Consider the following 19,070-nt stretch of genomic DNA (forward strand, 5'->3'; position numbering starts at 1 on the left):
AAACCCTGCTGGGTTTCAGGCTTTCTACTCCCACATGTTTGAGTGGGAGAAAGGACAAATCTTAGGACGTTGATTTCCCCATGGCAACAGAAAACGGAAATTACTTTAACCCCATCTAGTGACAGATGACTCATTGCTCAGCCTGCTGCTATTTTCCAAGCACTGAAACAATACAGCTGCAGAGAAAAGGCCAGCCTATATTATCTCATAGGCTGAGCGCTGGGGCTCGTGGGAGAGGGCAATTCTCTGGCTGCCTTTTTATCAGGGAGCGTTTGGGCGATTCTTGTCTTGTACAAGGCAAACGTCGCCGCTGGAGGGCAAACCCGAGGTGTCGCAGGGACGCAGGTGATGCGATGCCGGTGGGGTGAGGTGCTGGTGGTTGTCCCACTCGCTTCTCCTCACCCTGCATCCAGTGGTCCAATGGGGCGTTTCCATGCTTTCCGTTTAAAGAACCTCCCCTTGAATCACGTGCAAGGAACTGTGCATGCAATAGAGGAACGATTCGTTCCCAAATGCAGCCCGGTGAGGGGACAGCGGGTGTAAGCAGGGTTTCCAGGCCCCTATACTTCAAAAAGGTATCTGATGGCAGAAGTGCGTTTCGGTCATAACAAGATGCCACAGATAAAAGCTGAAATAGAAATATTCAGCTTTGAAAGCTGAATTACTCTAGCTGAAAGGGTAATTAGGGAGAGCAGTTTCTGAGCAAGGATGACGGAACCATTATCGCTTGGAGTCCTTATACCCAGATGAGGTACGCATGCTGTGAAAGATAAGCTTCAGTCCAACTTGTAGGACAAAGAGGTAAGCTGTGTGCTCAGGAGGTCAGCCTTAATGGTCATATCTGTCTTTTTGCGCCTTAGACCCCTTGCAGCAGAGCCACATAGAGATACCAGCTCATCTGAGGAGCATCTCTGCTGAGCACCTGGACAACAACTTGCTCAGCACCTTCTGGACATGGCAGAGGAGGGCTGTTTTGGAGAGGAGCTGATTTGAGCTCATGGATTCAGGGAGGTTTTTCATCTGCCTCGTTGCACCAGCAGCTCAGCGCAGGAGGCACCCTCTCTGTAAACACTGGTCTTCCCAAAAGCTGGTATGGATTTAGTAAGGCTCAGAAGTAAGGCTCTGTAAGGCCTACTGAGCCTCAGATGCATTTTGCACATAAAATATTACACCATTGAACGGGGAAGATTAATGCTACAACTGAGATGATATGCTAAATTATTGGTCAGTCAACATCACTTTATTCACCTCAAACTGGGGGCAGACATCACAGTGTTGGGAAATTCAGAACCCCAGGAAAACTACGTGGCAGGATGGTGCATGGGATAGGTGAAACATTTTCTTTGTGGGAAAGACGGGCTGAACTGCTGGTACAATAGCTGAGTCTACTCAATCTTGTCATCTGTATGCTGATATGATTAATTTTCTGCTCCCTAACAGCAGAAAATCAGGTCCATAAGTTTCAATTTGGATAGTACAATTAACAAAACCAGTAACTCCATTACCAGGTTGTTCTGGAAACTGGATGCTGGGCTGCATTAACGGCACAAAGATTCCTTCATGCAGAAATCAACACGTACCAACATGAACGGATGGCTTTCTGGGCTCAAACCCAGACTTTGAATGGGGTGCTCCGGGCTGCACGGTGCGCTGCTATCTGTGCCGCGGCACAGGTTCGTTATCCAGGAACACCCGGCTACAGCCATCCCAAAGCCATGATTTCAACAGCAGCTTAACCGGGGTGCTCAGAGCTGCTGCCCCTGCCTGGCATTGCCCCTCTTGGCTGCTGCTTCAGCCCAAACCCTTTGTGGCCAGCTCTGATTTCTGGAGAAAGGAAAGGGATGGTTCGATCAGGAGGTGCTTCTGGGCTACGTGTTGTTATCATAGTGCTGTTCCTTCTTCCGGTCCTTTCCTTACAGTTTTGTTCAGCCCTCTCCTATAACGCAGACTGTCCCCCTCCCACAAATGCAAGAGCCCTGCAAACCTGCCAGCTGTGGGGAAGGAGGACCAGAGATCACAACAGCTTATTCTTGAGAAAGAAAATATAACTGTTACCCTCTAAACTCATGCCAGCCTGGTAGATCCAGAGAAAGACGTGGGCATCCAGGTTAAACTCCATCTTTCAAGAATTCATCCATCAACGTTCTGGTTTAGAAGCCCATGAATTACGGTGCTGAACAAAAAGATTGTCCCTTTCAGAGAAGAAGCAATTGCCAAGATGTCCATGTAGAAAATGAGAATAACGATTTTAATTTAGGCATGCTTTTTTGCTTTAACGTTCTCTCCGCTTCTTTAACTAGAAAATGGCTACATTACCTGGAAAAATATTTTTGTATTGTGATGCTTGAGGGGAAAAGAGCTAATTAAATTTGTAAAAGTGGAAAATAATGTCTAAGAGGCCTTTGTAAGGCTGTGATTCTGACTGCTGGTGTCAGCTTTACTGCCAGTATGTGCAGATGGTAACGAATGAGCTACCATCAACCACCCTTTATTGTCCTAGGGCCCCATTCAGCTCATAAATGTCTCTGCTTGGTTATTATTTCCAGTTATTTAGTGTTCAGTTTGTAAGTGCAATACTCCCATTGATGCTGTACCCCAAACCAGGAGAGCAGGGTAAGTAATGGCAATTTTTCAAACAGGTCTGTGTGTACAGAGCCCTCTAACCAAGCCCAGAGAGGCTGCAGCAGCCACACATGAGCCAACATCAGTAAAGACCTCCATGGTCGAGTTGCTCACACATAAATATGGCTTTCCAGCAAAAGCCTGGTCTGCTGGGACCTGTATAGCACAGGCCCAAGACCAGGCATGGACCAAAGGGTCTGGGTTTGCAGGGTTGGTGGCTGTACGGTTGAGTTTGAGCAGGGTAATGAAAGGTGGGACTCCAGGACTTTTGGTAATGCACGCAGACTTTCCAGAGAACATATTGTACTGAATTTTGCATAGCCAGAGGACAGCATTTCTTCTTACAAACAAGGCATAATAGCCTCTTCCAGAATAAGAGTATAAAACACTTTCCCAAAAATAGTATTTGAAGCTTTGGGCAAACATAACGTCTGCTCTTCGATCTATCAGCCTGACTCCTGTGCTGTGCTCGGTTCTTCACAGTCATCCTTAGAAACACTTCCTCTGCCTCTTTCAGCATACAAACACTTCAGTAACTTATGTAAACCACAACCAACCACTGTACGGTTTTGTCAGTAATTCTTAGATCGTACCAACAGGTTCTTCTTTTAGCAGTATCTGCAGTTTCTGTCGAAGAGCTCTGCAGCACGCCTTGCCCCGAAGCCCCATGCCCAGGCACAAGCAGCAGGCAGAGGAGCTCCTCTCCTCCGCCGGGCAGGTGGAGGTTGGGGTCCAAACTCTTCATCTCCTTTTTGCAAAGCTTTCTTCAACTCTGCCAGGATATTTTCATCCCACTTAAGCCATGAGGGCTTAGCTGTGCCTGGGTTTCTGGCCAACCAACGCTCTCTCCTCGAGCAGCCTTTATAATTCCCAGTGAACCCCAAGGCCAGTTTCCCTTTAACTGCAGAGTCCGAGAAATACCACCCCTTTCCGATTCTCGTCAAGGCAGAAAGAGCGTCTTCCTTGGTGTCTAATTCTCCTAAGCCCGTTCAAGTTTTCCTACTGTGGCCTGCTAATTCCCAAGCAGATTTGCCTATAAAAATTTCCCTCTCTTAATTTCGACACATTTTCCCTTGCACCAGGGCAATGGAAACGGTCACAGGCTGCCGGCTTTCCTGGCTTGCCTTTTGAGGAAGGCTGCAAATTTTTATTTCCCAAGAACTACAATTCCCAGAAGACATCTTATCTTCCCCCAAACCAGGAACTGAGGCCCACTGGCTGTGTTACATCTTTCGAAAGGCTTCCTCCTCCCTACGGAGCAATGACTGAGGAATGGACGAGCAAGGCAGAGTGGGCAGGAGGGCAGCGTGCACGGGGAGAGGCGGGTCCTGCCGCTGCCGTTCGTGTCCATCTCAGCACAGCCTCTGCTCCTTCAGAGCCCCGTGCAAAGCCGGGGGAGAGCATCGTAAGCTCACTGTCTGAAGGCACTGCTCCCGCTTACATAGAACTAAAAGATCCCAAGCGAAACCATGGCTGGCCGGTGTTAAATGAAGTGTTTTAGGGACTGTGTGAGAATGGAAAAAATGCCCTCCCCGGCCGTGTGTCTCCACTAAAGTGATGTTTCAGCATGTCTGTTCTTAGGAGTCCACAAAATCCTCTTTAGCGTCCGATCAGATGCGTTTGCGGTAGCAGCTTGCCCAGAGTGCTGCAATGCCAAACACTCTGCTGGCTTCCTCCTCCCAGGGGAACAGTCTTCGGAAAGATTTTAAGAGGAAGGGCTTAACTCCATGGCCCTAAGCAGTCGCCGTACTGTTTCATGTGATGTGACTCAGCACCATACTTGGTCTCTTAACAAGCCTTAGTGCTCCTAATTCGAACCAGTCCTTTCCCAGACTATCTCCGTGTGAGCGCTGCCTCAGTCAGTAAAGTCATTACTGGCGGTACCACCCTAAACAAACCTATTTGTGCGGGGGCTGTAATCTCCCAAACTGATCTTTGCTTTGTGCAATCAGAAGTCAAAGGTGTTCCTTTTACGACATCCTTCTGAAATCTGCTTTTCAAAACACTGAATGCTCACTACTGCATCTGGAGTCACGAGGAGCCTCCCAAAAATCAAATAGCAGAGTACGTCATCGGCATCTTGAAAGGTCCGAGGCTGGCATTTGTAGTGCAGAAAGTTAAAGCTCGGTTTCCGGCAAGCCAAAGGAGTTGGGTAACGAGCAGCATCATGTCTTCAGTGCTTTAAAAACGCAGTGGGTGCAAACGTGAAAGGAAACGTCAGGCTGGTGTTTCAAGAATAGCATGCTTTCCCCTGTCTGATGAGGAGGGACTTAGCTGCTCACTGATAGCTAGAGTTTACTGAAATAAATATTGACCTTCAAACAAGTACTAGCACTAGTATGAATACTAACCTTAATACAATAAACCTAACCCTTGTCCATCTTTTTCCCGTACTCTGTTTCGAGATCTGGTCACTCAGATTTCTCCCAGGGAATCTCAGCATTCCTTTTCATCTCTAAACGCAGTTTCAGGAGCGCTTCGCTCTGCGGGTCCAGCCTGACCCACCAGGCTGACAAAAGCCGCTGTGTCAGGAGCTAGCAGATGGAAAAGCAAAGCATTTCAGAGTGAAGATGAGACAACCCTTCAAAAACGCGGAATCAAGCACTTCTGAAGAGTTTGTAAGAAATATCCTCACTTGCCGAGAGTAAATCTGTGAAAGGAGTCGCACCCTCTCCACTTATAACATTTCCCTGTCCCTCACAGGACAAAAATAACAAAGTGCAATTGCTGCAAAAGGCAATCAGATAATGCTCGTTTCTAATTGCTGCTGGCAGGGAAGCCTCATTTTGCTCCAATTTCTGTGAAGCAAGTTTCAGTTGCCGAAGCTCAGCCACTGACACCTCACAAACATTCGCTACCTCTTCCCCGAAAGGCTGTAATTTCAGCGAATGTCGTATGCAATGCTCAGCATTTATATGAAATAATTAGGCAGCTGGCTATAAGTAGCTGTGCACCACGGCATGTGATGGCTGGGTGAGATGCACCCAAGGAAATGCAGGTGAGCGGAGGGGCCATGCAACTGCCGTCTGTTTGCAAGAAAATCAATATTTGCACATCTAAACATGCCACAACCATCTTGCTCAGCGATAATGATTGTTCTTAGAAAGTCTCCGGGGCCGGCCGTGTCCCCCGCGGACCGGGATGCTGTGTGCACATGGCTCCCCTGGGACCGGATGGGCACCAGAAGCAACAGAAGAAAAGCAGAGCTACCCTGTCAAGATATTTTTAGCAATTTGGAACAGCTGAGTGGTTTCACACTGGACACACACGCACTGTAGCAGGGCCTGGGTATTTTGAGCCAGAACTTGCAATCCTGACGCACCTTTTCCTCTGCCATCACTGTGCAGCCCCTTACTTCTCCACCTCTGTTCACCCACTTTTAAAGTAGCATCAATACCCTTGCAGCACAGATCTGTTAAAAAAGATGAAGACAGTGGTTGGCCAGAGTCCTAGTTTTGCCTGGTTTTCTGAAAACTACAGGGGAATTTTTCCTTTCCATTTAATACAGTTAGATGCAGGAATATTATACAATTTTTTTCCCACTGCTTTGAGATAAAAAGTCACTTCTTCCTACCTTTAAAACAATAAAAATTGAAGTAGTTATTAAAAAAAGAAGAAAAAAAAGGCCATGAGCTGCTTGCTTTTTGGCCTTTCAGTGTGACACTAAAGTGACGTCAGAAAGAGGAAGCACCTCAGAGCCGGAGCTGTGGCGAACGATCCCATGCTGCTGGTGGTGTATCTTCACCCGCTTATCTCTTAACTTCACCCATCTTGCGGGCCAACTGCCTCCAGGGGCAGAGGCACTACCGTCCTCTCCGCAGGCTCCAGAAGGGCTCCAGGTATAACTGCATCTGCAGCGCGGCGCTGGGATTTCACGCCGCTGGCTGTGTCCCACGGATTAACGCCCGAGCATGGCACGTCACATCGTTTCTGGGAACTTTGCAGTGAATTTAGTTCAGAGCCAGGTAAGCGCCGGGTGGCTGGAGCGGGAGTTTGCTGGGGCTGGCTCAGCGGGGCACTCGTTAGCTGGCACGAGGTTTAATTTTGGGAATGCCACTAACAGCATGAGAAAGCGATGTGAAATTGTCCTCTCCCTCATCAGCTTCACTCCATTCCTGACTCCAAAGTGTGGTTTTGCTTTAAATACAGAAGGAAAGGTGCTGGCAGGAGATAAGGCTGTTTGGCTATGGGATGGGCAGTTTGCTCACAGTTACTTAAGTCAATACTAAATACAGACGTGCAGCCCTGAATCACACCCAGCTCCAACCTTCACTGGCATAAACCAGCCTGGAGATGCTTGGTTACTGGGAGAATGCAAAGATTTGGAAACAGATGTGTTCCAAAGCAGCTCATGTGCATAAGGATCTGCCTGGAGAGATGCCAGTAATGACGCCGTGACCCCAAATAAATGGCAGCCCTTGTTGCATGAGCACAGAAACCTTCGGTGTCCTCGGCTGGAAATGGGGGCTGTAGCTGTGGAGCAGATGCTGAACAAATATCTCACGCTCGTGTTGTTCATCTACACGTGGGGGAGCCAGCAAACTCCCAGCGCTGACCTTGCTCCAGCTGATCTGAGATAACTAGGTATCCAGGAATCCATTAGGGACTGGCAGAAAGTTAAAAAAAAAAGTTAAAACCCAAGTGGCCTGTCTCTGGGTGTGCATTACAGGTTGCTGTACGTGATACTTATAATTAAATTGCTCAAGAACCGGTTCTGGTTTAGGCGTACATTCCCTCAGTAAGCGTGACAGGGTAAAACAGGGTAATCTGGCACTTCACAGCCACTTTCATTTAAAGGCTTAATAATGACTGACACCTCAAAGGCTGCATGCCAGTGGTTGTTCTGTTAGCGTTCTTGAAATATTTGCCAATAATTTTCAGAAATCTATAATGGGACACTGATTGCCAGCTGAGAAAGTGCGATAACTGGATGAAATGCAAAAATTTTAATGCTTTTACCTCTGTTGAAAGAGGACCTGATGGATCAGCCAGGCAAATGGGAGTCGCCGTACATGTAGGTAAATACCGTGTTGCTCAGCACGCTGATCCCGAACCTCAGATAAACACTTGTGTCCAGTTATTTCCTTGCAAAAGACGTCCATGTGAAGGCAACTCATCCTGTGTTGTACACTTGGGTATCTTTGTCGGCCGAGCACGCTGTGATTTGTAATACTCTGGTCTTCCCAGATTTATGGTCAGAATTAAAGGAAGGTGAGGATATACGCCGGTAGTGCTCTCCTGAGGTCTGTGCAGCTCACATGTTGGTGAGTATCGATAGAAGTGATTGCAAGGACTCTGCTGGGGTTTTGTATGCAAGGTTTTGTGTTTCTTTAATTGTTTGGGTTTTTCACTTGCTCTTCCTTTTCCAAAGCATGGTTTTACATGTTTTGCTTGGACTGTGCAAAATGTCTGGAAGTCAGGGAAAAACAAAGAGGAATAGAGAATTATGCTATTGGTTTTAGTGGAGGGCCTGAGCAAACTGGGAGCAGAGTACTGGGGAACTGGGACTGATGGCAGCTTTGAGTTTGGTCTAAACTCTGGAAAGGCAGTGCACTGCATTTCTTATTGCCTTTTTGTGTGTGTGCTTCTCAAAGAGTAACACAACTTTTTTGAGACTAGCTTTATGCTTCCTGATAGATTTTCTGAAGGAAAACCAAAACCATTTTTGTGTACATTCTGTTGGGGGGTGGCATCTGCTCCAGCCTGGGTTTTCCTCCCATGCGTCTGCGCACCTTTGCTGTGCGGTGCCGTGGGGTGTCTGGTCCTTCTCTGGGGGACTTGCTGGTCACCTCAGACCACGGCGTTCAGCTGTGCCGGCTGCTGCTCCTTCTGCAGCCCCTGCAGAGCCTGCGGGGCTTTTCCAGCTCACGGTATCTCGAAACTGTCATGATTCATTCAACCTCATTTTTTTCCTGTTGTGATCCATCCCACGGGCCACGACATAAAAATCCTCTTTCCTCCGGCCACCCTGCCCGCGGGTACCAGCGAGATGGTGCGTGGAGGATCGCGCAGGAGACGGGGCGGTGGCAGGAGGGGACAGAGCCATCCTGGTGTTAAGCTTCATGGCCCCAGCACGGGGTCTTCAGAGGAACCACTTGAGCGTGTTAAGGAGCAAAGTCTGAGAGCTGCCTCCGGCTTGGCACCGTCTCCTTTTCTCCAGAGCACTGAAAAAACTCTTCTGAGTGAGTCATCCCTCTGATTTACGTGAGTCAGAAACTGGGGAGACATGAATGCAACAATAATCATGGTAAAACACTGGCTCTCTCTTGCCAGGAAGGTGGAGGTGAAGTGGTATAAGATGTATTACGCCAGTTTTCTAGCAGAGTTTTGAACAGGAAAGTTTTGAAAGTTATTACAGAGCTCAGATGAAAAAGAAAACAAAGTAAAAGCAGCTGCACTACTAGTTGCTGCGGGAGAAGCGGGTGTCTCACAGGACTGTAGGCAAATTCAGAGCAGTTACGATTAGAAGCAGCAACTCCTTATCTTGTCTGACCATCTCTCTACCAGTTGCAGTTTGCCCGGATATTTGTAAGTTTTTAAGTATGAATGCCAGAATAAGCTATTCTGATCACCTGGTCTGACCTGCAGTGTCGGGCAAGCCGCAGGCTTTATAGTTTCCTTGAACAAGCGTAGCCTTTGGAAGGTAAATCTCCAATCTTTAATAAAGGTATTTTTAATGGTGATGATTCTACTTCACCTGATGATGGACTGTTTCACTGTCTGGATTTGCGTCAAATCCGGCTTTGCCTGGTTCAGATTCTGACATTCGGGTCCTGTCGTGACAACGTCCTGAGAGGTTTCAGGTGACATCCAAGAAAACATTTTCATTTCATCAGAATAACTTTCCAATAGCATAAACAAGGATCTGAGGAACCAGAAAAGTAGCGTATTGCAGAAGTATGCAAAAAAGATGATTCGTGTGATAATAAAAAAATTAAGTGATGAACTAATTTTGAGCATTTTAGTGAACAAAGCCAGAGTTTAAATGAAAATATTCAGAGACACTGAAATAATACTGCCGGTGGCTATAGGCACATGTAAGCCTGACAGAGGTTTTTTAGATGCAGAGCATAAGTGGAATACACAAAGTTAGCACCAAGCAAAATGGGAAAGTGACAATATAGAGAAAATTCACCATTTTAAAAAAATGCACCTATAGAAAGATGAGGTGTGTGCTACAGAGTGAGAGAGATTCTGTAGCGCCCTGTCTATATGGGATCATACGCAGTCAGAATAGCAATGAAGAGAAAATTATGTTTACTAAAGCTAGAAGGGAAAAGAAACTCAGGAAACTCAGTACGTAACATTGTGAAAGAAGCAAACAGTGGCTCACAGGATGAGATTTTTGCATATACTTAATTGAAACACAGGGAAAAAGAAAATAAAGTGGGAAGCTTGGAGCAGTGCTGGAGCCAGCAACATGGGAACAACACAGAGTTGGTGGTACGCTGCGTAGGACAGGATATCTCAGCACTATACAAGAAAAGAATGTGAGATTTAAACCAGATAAAACCAACTTAAAATTGTGCAATGACTAGCACACTTCCTATCCCCCCCTTCCCCCCCCCCCCTTGAAGTCTACTTTAAAAATAAAACTACAGGGAACTTCAACTCAGAAACTGTTGCTTTTAATGTAAACAAGTGAACATGTCCACCTAGAGAAATAAAACCAGGGAAAAATGATTCAGAGAGTGGACACATAAGCAGAACAATGTTATGTCTAGAACAGATAAAGAACTTGCACTAAAACTGGAAAAAGTGCAGAAGCTTTAGTTACAGCACGCCCGCCTAGCCCTGCGATGAGTAAAACCCTTGCTGCCGAGGCACCAACCAGCCTCACCTCTGGGTGATCCATGCCCAGCTGGGCTGAGTCATGGGTATAAATGCCAGCAAAGGCTCAGCTGGGGAGGGGGGTGGTGGTGCTGCTTTCCTGGTTGAGGGGGTGGAGAGGGCTGTGGGGAGCCTGGAGGCTTTAGGGGAAGGAAGTCAGGGGATGAGTGACCGGGGGATCTGGGTGAAAGCGAGAAGATGTTAGGGAGGAAGGGCTGGCTGAGACCTGGAAGTTGTTTCTAGTAAAGGAATGGGCTGGCAGGCAGCGAAAGGAGAAGGACGTGCAGGCTGTGTGGCAATGGAGCCGTGGGCTGGGGTGGCACCGTGTCTGCTGGGGCAGTGAGGCTGATGGAGCAAGCTTGGGCTGCGTGCAGGGTGGGAGAGATGTGTTGTGCCCCATGCAGAGCTGGGGGGTTTAAATGCAGCCTCAGGAGGGGCTCCCTGACGCTGAGCTGGGAGATAATGTTGGCTTTGGGAGGTGCTAAACTGTTCTTGCCACTTGAGCGGCTGCAAATGGGTGGCAGCTCTGGGAACCTGGGCTCTGCAGAGGAGCCCCAGTGCAGCCAGCGTGATGCAGCACAAGGGGTGCTGGGGGATGGCTGCTGGTACCTGCCTGCATCAGGCAGGGAAGAAATACAGAGCTGGAGAGGCATTAGATGGAGTTGTGCAGGAGTGTTTGCTGCTCTCTTGAGGGTGGAGACATAGAATCATAGAATGGGTTGGGTTGGAAGGGACCTTAAAGGTCATCTAGTTCCAACTCCCTGCCAGGGACACGCTGCTGTGGGGACCATCAGTGGGTGGTTTCTTTGGCTGAAGGGCTGGTGACAAGATCCTATTAAATATGTGAAATTCTGAGATGCTAAATGATGAAAAGCACAATGCTGTTCACCAGAGTTGTGCATCAGGGTGGTACCACACACACAGGGTGGTGGTGGGTCAAGCCTGTGCAAGAGGGGAGATGCCCAAAGCTCTCCATTACCAGGAAGCTAAAGGCCTTTCAGGCTTATTTTAAGATCATTTATTTCCTCAAGGAAAATCCTGCATCCCAAAGTAAGCTGCAAGGAGGTGTCTTAAGGTTTGGTTTTTTTTTTTTTTTTGAAAGACATGTTGTTCTCCCACGACACCACCAGGAAAAGCCCCCAGTGAGCATCCCACAGCTCAGCGAGCAGGGTACGTCTGGTGTGGGCCGAGTCACAGGAACAGCGAGTTTTGACATTGCTAGAAAAAAAAAATGGTGCCTACTGATGTCTGTCACAGGAAAGATTTGCTCCTTTCAGCGGCTTGGTGCTGCAAAATACACTTCATACAAGACAAAGGTCTCTTCTCAGGAGTTTGAATGGCTGTTCTTAGCTGTTGATAAGCTTGGAGTTAGCAAAATAGGTTCTTCTTTCTTTTCTATAAGCATAATAAACATAAATGTACTATGATAGGGTCAATGGAATATAATATGTTCTTACACAAGTAAATTTGTTTAATCTTGTTCCCAGACAACAGGGACAAAGGGATGCTGCAGTGAATGCCTCGCAGTGATAGTGTTTGAGCAGGGAGAGGAAATTAGATCCTGTTTCTGAAAGGGGAGAGTGAGGCTCTGTGAATGAAGAATAAATCTAAAAGGTGCTGCTTTTTCCTGTTTTGTTTTTAATGCTCAGATATCAATACAGGGAATAACAGTGGAAGCTGCAGCTGGAGAGGGCACTAGGGGTCACCACTGTCTTATCTATATCATCTGGATTTAATTCTGAGGATAAATAACATGATAGAGACCAAAGCCAGCCTATTCTGATTTTTTTTTTTTTTTTTTTGGTGGGCCAGACAGCTTGCATTTAATTTCTTCATTTTCTCCTCCTGCCTGCCTTCTGTCTGTCTCTCCCTTAAAACAAACCCCAGGGAAGCCTGTGGGATGCAGCCGGGGAGGATGCTCTAGAAGCAGGGGAGTTGCATGAAAATTCCCTCTGTGCAGCTCCCATTTATTTAGAGCAAAGGTTAGGCAAATCACAAACGCTCAGTAAGTCAGGCAGAATCACAGAACAGCCTTGGCATGTTTCTGCAAGTACCGCAGAGCAAACTGATTACTGTAATGAATAGCACCCTTGTAGTCCGGAGCGTATCTCACGCATTTTGCTCTGCCTGGCTGACAGTCCTCTCTCTGAAGATCTTTCTCCCCCTACTTTTCCCCCAACTGGCTAAGTATCCCTGACATCTCATGAAACTGCATCTGATATCTGCGTTAGAAGGAGGATTGGGTGTCTGGGTTGTGAAGAGAATTGCGAATCCTCTTCTCTGAGACTTTTTTTTGACTTCGTGTCTAGGAAGTAACCATTGGTGTGGGCTGAATCTATTGTCTGAGTGTTGGAATAGTGCATTATAAGGTGGGACGTAAGGTGTCTAGACAGAAAAAGTTTTTTTTTTTTTTTTTTTTTACTGAGGCAGATGATTTGTCTAGAGACAGGTAGGTAGGCTTTCAGGCATACATGACCTGATAAAGAGGTTGCACGCCCTGCCAGCCTGTCTTTTTTTAGCTATAGTATTTAATCGTGCAAGACATAGATTGCCTTTTCTCAGCAGATAAATTAGGGTAAATTGTGGTGTTTCTTGTTGCATGATATTGCAGAAGTTGAAAATGAAACTGAAAATGAACTGAAAATCTGACTGGACATATTATTGAAAGAAATATCTGCCAGGGGATGCAAAATTGCAAAGACAGCACTTCTGGCTCGGAAAGTCCCTTGCTTGCAAATCCCTGGAGACAGGGAGAGTCCTGGAGAAGTTTCCCCATAACCTGTTTGCGTGCTCCTTCTTAAGCACCGGTTATAACTCACTTGGGATGGTGTCCTGGGATGAGATGGTGTTTAGTCTGACCTGGCACACAAGAGAACACAAGAACAGATAGACGTTCTTCGATCATCCCAGCGATGAGAAAGCCACTTGGAGCGCGTTACTGTGCAGGCTGTTTCTGGGCAAATCCAGACTCGTAGCCCAAGTTAGAGCATAAGTGCACACAGGACGCATCCGTCTGCGCTGCTTGCTTCTGCCAGCTGCGAGTTAGCTCGGAGCTAGTTCAATGTCAGCTCAGGTATTTGTGGGCTGCAGTCGCGCTACCATCCAAAGGTGGAGGAGTTCTCCGACTCCCTATTTTAGGATTTTATGTAACATCCAGCTTATATAAGCCTTTGTCTGTTAACAAAATGGGTGGAGCATGTCTTGCTTAGGTTCCTCGCTAAAGAAATGCTTGTTACTTAACTCTTACTCAAGTGCTCATTACGTGCTTTAAGAATATCTTAGTTAGTTCCTTTCCTGTTGCCAATAACATACCGACTTGACAACCTGTTCTTGACAAATGATAAAACGTGTAATTCATCATTTAATGAACTGCATCTTAAAATATATTAGCAACAGTGCTGTTGAGGTAGATGAGGGAAAACTGAGGCAAACCCCAAACCCTGGCCCTGGGTTACAGCTTGCTTGCTTCCTGCCCCCACCTGGCAGGAGACAGTTTGGGGGTGCTGGTAGGGGAGAAAGGATGGTTTGGCTTTTCCAGGATGGATCTTGAGCACAGCCAAGGTTGCAGCCAGCATTGGTTCCCAGGCTGAGGGAAAGGTGTCCCCATCCCAAAGCTGCTTTGGACCCCAGGGAGGTCGCACTGGTGGCTGTGGTTAACGAAATGCCTTTCCAGATCAGGGCTTCCTTCGCCAGCAGGTAAAGGTGGGTCGTATCCCGCTGTGTGGGAATGGTAAGGCATTGAAAGCTGTCAGGTGCCCAGATCCTGTGGTAGAGAGGACCATGTAAATTGTTTTCAGATGGACTTGTTGAGCTCACTCAAACCTGGCATTCATGCTACCGTAGGGCTTTAAATAGAAAGACAGTGTGTGTCTTAGCTTAACACCATAAGGAGACGGTTTGCACTCTCTCCTTCCTCCAGATACTGTGCTTCATATACTGACGTGCTTGGCATTCCTTTACGTTTTGTGAATTGCTGCAAAAAAAGCTCCTTTTATTTTTTTCCCCCTCCCTCTTTCCCTTACAGCTGCGCCTTGCCCTGCAGCCCCGCCACCGCTGCACGGGGCAGCTGCCACACGGGGGCATCCAGGTATCTGCGGAGCGATGCGCCGGGGGCAGCGGGCGGGATTTCGGCCCAAAACCAAGTTTGTCATACAAGAAATAATGTATTAGTTCAGCTCCGAGGCCCGTTTCTGTCCCCTGAGGCTCTTAAAAGGGTGACACAGATCGGAGATGCACCGCTGCAGGGAAGATCAAGCTAGAAGTAGTAGCTCGTGTTTTATTCCATACATTCATATAATATATATACACATTTTTTTTTTAGCTTTTCATTTACCAATTTCATTCACCCACCCCCCACCCCGCCCTCGAGAGGAGGAAAAAAAAACTCCAACCAAACCCAAACAGCGAGAGCTTTGGTTTTGTTTCCATGGGAATTTTGTGAGAGGGGGAGGGTGTGAAAGAAAACTGAAATATTCTGGCCAAACCCGAGAAGTTTTAGATCCTGAGCATCCCCCGGGGTCTCGCTGTCCCCTGGCCGTGCAGGAGGGGAGCTCTGGGACAGGGCTGCAGCTGCTGCTGTGTCACAGGGAGCATTACTGTGCTGCGCCAGAAAAAGCAATTTGGGTGGGAGAAAATCTGACTACAACTCCCAGGAGGCACTGTAGCCGAGTCAGGCCATCAAGTTCAAGTGCCTTTTGTGAAAGCTTCCTCCCCTGCCTCTTCCTCCAAAGTTAGGAGGACAATTGAGGTCCTTGGAGGGGAGGGGGAATGATTTCCGCAAACACACCCTCCCTTTTCCTTTTGGAATGCTGGTATTATGAACAAAACAATAAAAACCACTTTTTTGTGCCTCTATGTGGCTTAACATTAGCTGGTCTCTGGACTGCTTCATCCTTGGCAGCGTCGCCGGTGTTTGCCCTGGCGTGGACCCTGCAGGCTTGTCCTGGGGTCTCTGGTGCACACGTCCACGGGGCCCCGTCGCCCGCTGTGGGCGATGTGGTGGTCTTGGCAGTTGGAGCTGAGCACTGTTCTGCCCCCTCCCTCTGCGCATCTCATGGGAACGTGTTCAGGCCCTTGTTGCACCACTCTGAAATGGCCACAGGAAAACACATTTCCAGTTCCTCGTGGGGTTATGCCCAGGTGTTTGGGGTACGCCGACCCTGTTGTCCTAAAGAGCTGCAGAGTCACTGTGTTACGTGGCAAGCGAATGACCATTTGAAAACCTGGCAAAGGAGTGGTAGATGGTAGATCCCCCACCAGTCGCAGACCTGGCTTCAGCACAGCTGGGGACAGGGTGCAGGAGCCATGGTGGTGTCCCGTGCTGGAGGTGTGTCCCACTCACATGGTGCCAAGGCCAGCCCTTGTCCTGCTGCCAGGCAATGCAGCCAGTTCCTCCCTCACCTGGGGCTCTGCAGGTTCCTTCGCAAATGGGACCCAACTCGGGGAAAAACTACTCCCCAGTTTTTCCTCTAGTTCCCCTCTGGTTGCCATGGCTTTGCAGAGGCACCGGCATCACCCGCACTCAGGGCCAGGGAGCATCTGTGCTGCTAAAGGGGAAATAAAAGGAGAGAAAAGGTCCTGCGGGTTGTCTGCAGGCACGAAGGACAGGCAGAAAAGTGCTCAACTCAAGCGATTGATGGTTTGTTTGTTTATTTTTGCCATCTTCCATACTTCACCTAACCAAGAATGTGTTGGTTGCTCTGAACGGTGTCAGCAGTTCAGCAGCACCGGGCTGGGGAATAGCCTGTTATTTCTAATACTGTAAATAACAGCGCTGGGGTTCGTGCTAGTGTAGCTGTGCTCATTTAACAAGGGCAGAGCAACCTGGGAAGAAAAACTCTATAGGTATCTGTATTTAGATGACATCTGTGTTCATTACGTCAGACGAATCCCTGCCATGGCTCCCCTAAAACCGCTGAGGGCCTGCCTGTGCTCCAGCCCTTGGGCAAAACTGCCTTTTGCCACAGAGTGAAAGGGGAGAGTGCTTTTCCAAGCGCAAGAAAATGGTTTGAGAGGCTTGGAGAAGTTGGTGGCTTCTTTGTGCTGTCGCATGCTTGCTCCCCTCTGCTCTGAGGCTAGTGTCTAACAGCCTCTGCTCCTCCCTTCTCCTCCTGCGTGGTCACCACACTTGTCATGACCAAGATTAGGGATGACGTCCTTATTTAAAAAAGAAAAAAAAAAAATCCCTTTTTCGTTTCCCAGGTTATCTTTCAGCTGTTGGATTGGGTTTGGTGTGCAGCAACGTAGGCTCTTAGTCCTCAAAAAGTCTTTCTACGGATGTCTCTATATGACTCATGTATCCCTACTTTTGGCCAGCTCATTAGGCATGACAATGAAAATTTTTAAAGAGAAGAAAAAACATGAATGAAGTGCAACTAAATAATAAAATAAAAATTCCAAATATTAGCACCTTGGTTTTACAGACTGCAGCGGCATCGATCCCCGTGTGACTGCTACACAGCGCACTCTTTGCACCAGCATCTTGTGTTAAATAAGAAAACTTCACCCACCCTGTGACAGCAGTAAGTGTCCTCCGAGGAATACATGGAAGTTCCTGAAGATTGAAAAGCAGGTGGGAACAGAGAACGAGAGAAACCCCCGACAGACAATATTGTGTTTCTTCAGAGCTCGAGATATTTTTGAAGGTATGTGCCAAGTATCCACTTTATGAATTGTCTCTGGACAGGGAAGGTTACGGGAAGTGCAGCGATCTCTGATGGACGTGGACACGATAGCATTTCTCCTGGAAGAGATGATAACTGTGGGTGGAGAACCTGCTCTCTTGTAGTGCTCGGGAGAGAGGAATCGTGCTATGTACATGCCAAAATGCTCATTGAGAGTGTCTGCTCTCTTCCACTGCTGGTCTAGCCCTGCTCACAGTGGCTGCCAAAATAAACCTAGCAGCGGAGAAATTAAATATGCATTAACTGAGCTAAGGTTTATGGATTTGTAAAGATTTGCCAGAATTCAGCCAGCCAGTTGCATAGGTGATGAGCGCTGAGATGAGTGCCGGGCAGGCGGGCAGGGGTTTGTCTGGGGAGAGTGTTGTGCTTCTCTGTGTCTGAGATGTCCCCTCTCTGCACCAACATGCATGAGAGCTGTGCCGAGATGGCAGATGGTGGAGCACCCCTGCAGCCCACTGGCTTCTGCCCGAGGAAGCTGTGGGGTTAGCAGAGGTGATGAGGCTGGAGAGGACGGCAGAGATGGGGCATCCCGGGCAGGTGGGTGCCCTGAAGGATGTTCCCTGTGCCACCTTTCCACCAATTCCCATCCCATATGTTGGCATTATCATGAAACCTCTCTGCAGCGTGGGGTAACGTGTCCTTCTTGAGCATGGCTTTGCCTGGTCTTTGGGGTGGAAAGGTGATGCCAGTGATATAGGGTGACTCTCCGTATTTCCCATTGCCCCTATTCTTTGCTGCAGAGTTCCACCCTGTTTTTCTTTGTTGCTTTGTTCTCTCATGATGCTGAGTGTTACAAACGTCTGCGATGTCTTTTTCCTTGCTCAATACAGACGGCACTGGTGAGCCACCTTGACTCACAGCTCTCCATAGGTGCTGAGCGTAGCAGTGTTTGAGCTCAGCACTGTGAGTTGAAGGAAGCCATGTTGCAATGCTATTGGGAACCCACCTTAGATTTCTCAGTTTGATTTTAAATGTGAAGCACATCACTCACACTGTCTTTAGTAAGCTATTGGTAAGCCAAGCATAGTAAACCCAGTGTAAACGAGCTGAGCTGATGTGCTGCAAGTGTGCCCATGAACAAAGCAGGTACTGTTCTGGTGGAGAACATGGAGATGCTTCAATATTGCAGTGCCAGAACAGGGGTAGAGTCTCTCTCTGCATTAGCAGTGACCAAAGTTGGGTTATTTATCTCGTGGAAATTTGAGGACCATGGTTCAGTTCCTCACTATTTAAGAGAAAAAAAAAAATCCTTTATGGAAGAAAAATATCGTAACATTCATATTGAAATCTTGCTGTAGAGACAGAAACGGGAACACTGAATTCCCTGGAAAAATTCACCAAGATGTCCCCTGTGCAGCTGCGGCGGTGGAAGCTGTAGTACTGCAGACAGGTTTCAGGCATTTTACCAGCATGCCAGTATGCAAGACTGTGTTAGAGCTGTTCAACGTATGGAAGATTTTTGCTTCTCCTCTTGTCAGTTCAGCGCTTCCATAAGCACAAAAAATTTCTCTCTCTCGCTAAAAAATCTGCTTCTTTGCATATTAAAAAGGGCGCATGGGAAGTAACATGAAAAACGCAGACAAGTACTGCTCAGATACAAACAATATGTGACCATAATTATTAGGTTGTCTTACGCTAAAAATAACATTGCATGCGTACTTAATTCATTGTTAATTTGCACTGACTTTTTCATTTGTTCTCCTCGCCAAATGTAATTTCTTAGTGGCGGTAGGGGAAAACCGACTTGTCCCTGTTGAAGAAATTGGGCTCCTGTGAGAAGAGTATAAAAGGGGGGAAATTGTGCTCCCTGCGAAAGCTGCATTTGCATGAGCGCGGAGCAGATCACTTCGAGTCTCCTACTAGCAGGGCTGTGAAGTTGCAATAAAAAAGCAGACTTTCTCCTCACCGTTCATAGATCATTTCTTGATTATTATT

At 47.5% G+C, this 19,070-nt stretch overlaps 2 long non-coding RNA genes across 2 annotated transcripts; both read left to right on the forward strand.

Annotated features, from left to right (window-relative positions):
- Positions 1 to 507: 507 nt before the first annotated feature.
- Positions 508 to 2,378, forward strand: LOC129210001 (uncharacterized). The gene is made up of 2 exons (XR_008578280.1): positions 508 to 751; positions 861 to 2,378. It is a non-coding gene; the product is annotated as an uncharacterized LOC129210001 (long non-coding RNA).
- Positions 2,379 to 6,336: 3,958 nt separating this feature from the next.
- On the forward strand, positions 6,337 to 17,084 carry LOC129209851 (uncharacterized). The gene is made up of 3 exons (XR_008578239.1): positions 6,337 to 6,587; positions 7,810 to 7,886; positions 16,875 to 17,084. It is a non-coding gene; the product is annotated as an uncharacterized LOC129209851 (long non-coding RNA).
- The last annotated feature ends 1,986 nt before the right edge of the window (positions 17,085 to 19,070 follow it).

This window comes from Grus americana, chromosome 9 (assembly GCF_028858705.1).
Source record: "Grus americana isolate bGruAme1 chromosome 9, bGruAme1.mat, whole genome shotgun sequence".
Taxonomy (NCBI): domain Eukaryota; kingdom Metazoa; phylum Chordata; class Aves; order Gruiformes; family Gruidae; genus Grus; species Grus americana.